The sequence below is a fragment of the Theobroma umbraticum genome, unplaced genomic scaffold (assembly GCF_002168275.2).
Source record: "Theobroma umbraticum cultivar Fairchild unplaced genomic scaffold, ASM216827v3 scaffold_67.0, whole genome shotgun sequence".
In the NCBI taxonomy this organism is placed as follows: domain Eukaryota; kingdom Viridiplantae; phylum Streptophyta; class Magnoliopsida; order Malvales; family Malvaceae; genus Theobroma; species Theobroma umbraticum.
The window spans coordinates 4,456,615-4,459,017 of record NW_018397262.1 but is presented as its reverse complement, the minus strand read 5'-3'; positions in this window follow the sequence as shown (position 1 = coordinate 4,459,017).

Sequence of the window (2,403 nt, the reverse complement as noted above, 5' to 3'; positions counted from 1 at the left end):
GATTAGACCAAGTCACACGCATGAAGTTTGAGGGTTCTGGTCTGGATTTTGTACATTAAGATTATGGTTGAACCCATCTATTCTATTTTAGATTCTCAAACTCTAAGATGTCATTTTCTATATGTACTTGTCCAAATAATGTAGTGGCATCGATGAGTATAAGATGTTCGGGAAGTTTACCTGCAGTAAACTACCCAAGGTTACTTGTCTTGTGAAAGAGCTAATTTTCCCCTTGAATAAGCATTTATCTTCTCAATAACCCTTGGTCGAGCTATTTATGTTTTTCACGATCAAATTCTATCCACTCCCGGAAGGGGGAAAACAAAACATTAGTTTATATAACTATAGTAGTAACTGTAATTTCTTAGTTGTTGCAACTTGTAGTTCAATCAACTTTCTACAATTTGAGGAGGGAAATTCATCATTATAATCTACTTCTAGACACATACTTCGATAACAATTGTAATTATTTGAGTTCAAGTTTCATTGAGCTCATAACTTAGTGGATCTAATCACTTCACTCTAAAAAACTTAAGCTGTTGTTATTATGATGATTGATTTAAACTTTTTACGTAAAGTTTATAAGTTATTTTCATAACTAATTCGAGATGAAATATCACAATGAAATTGTTTTATTTTTTTGTTGATATTCTTCTATTGTTGGAATGGAGGATAATTTAGAATGATAAGCAAAATACCGTGAGTGTTAGTAAAATTGTGCAAAGAGTATTTAATTCGGTCTACAATATGCTAAGCTGAAAAGGATAACAGAGTTAGGCATGGAGGGTTTAGGTGGTTCAGAAGCTCTTAACAAGAAACGATGGGCGAGGGGACGGTGCTGGTTTGAGTCTAGCAACAGTGGGGAAAGAAAGGCGAGCCCAAAGTTTAAAAGGCTTGTTTGCTGAGAACAAAAAAAATGAAAGGACAAGAGATAGGCTAAACCATTTTGGACACATATCGGCTAAACCCATTGGAGGCACATTCCCTTACCCAAGTTTTATGGCTTATTTAAGTTTTTCATTATTTTATTTTATATGAAATTTAATTTAGAACATTTTTACATATATACATATAGAAATATAAAAATATACAAAAGATAATTAAATTTATAATAATATTTAAAATAGTAATTATTTAGAACAAGAAAGAACTTTAAGGAAAATTGCAAGTGGAAATTTTTCTAAATTTTCATAAGTGAAAATAAAGTTGAGACCTCACCAAAAGTGTTGGAAGGAATCCAAAAAATTATTTTTGCAAAGACTATTATTTTATATAATTATAAAAACATTTACAACTCAAAATAAATATATAATAAATAAAATTATGGAAAATTGTCAATTGCATAGTGAAAATTGTTTTCATCATATATCTCTCATTTAAATTATGCAAGCACGTGAAAATCTAGCCAATGGTGCCATTTCAAGAAAATTGTCAATTCTTACACGAGACAAATTTTTAAAATTCTACTACAAGTTTTAGAGAATTCCAAAAATTTTTCAATATCAAAGGCTTTCATTTAAAACAAATATAGCAAATTTTGGATTTAAAAAGGAAAAAAATATAGGATAAAAATACTGTGAAATTTTTTAGAAAAAATAGAAATAAGAAGAAGAATAAAAAATTTAATTGGTATGAAATTACACAAAATAAAAAAGTATAAAAAACGAAAGACACAAAAAAGGAAATGCAAATAGGTGAAAATCTCTAGAGGATGGAATTTCAAGAAAATTATAAGTGACAATTTTCTTGAAAGTAAGTGAGAAAAATCTACTAATTTTACCAGACATTTTGAAAAAGTGTAGAAAATTTTGATAATAAAAAGAAATATGAGAGAGAAAATTAAAGTGTCAAAGACAATTTGTTAAGATAAAAATGGATAACACATTATTAATTAGTCTTTTGTTAATAAGAGTAGAATTATAATTTTAATTAAGTAGTCAATCACATTTAAGCAAAAAAGATTAATTGTATTCCTCAATTAGGTCAAGTGGTTGGGTTCCTAACAAATCGTCTTTTCAATAAATATGTCAATCTTCTATCTAATAAGCAAAAATGGATGTAAAGTTGAGAATAATGAAAGCAATAATAGCTTTTCATTAAAAAATGTTTATTAAATTTTTAATTATACAAAAAAGGTTAGTAATATAATAAGCTCTTTGTTGGTATATTATATATGCTTAATTATTCATTAAATGTTGAGCCTATATATGTATGGCCAACATACCGAATATTTTGAAAGCTAAGGAAGGAAATAACTTGGCAGCTAACCCCATTTGCTTTGCTCTCTTCCTCTCTTGCTTGCCAGTCCCTTTCTTCTCTTTATATTGCCTGAGATCGGCTTCTTTCTTTGAAGCAAGCAAAGTGCTGTTAAATACCGTATTTTATGTAGTGTTCTCATATCTA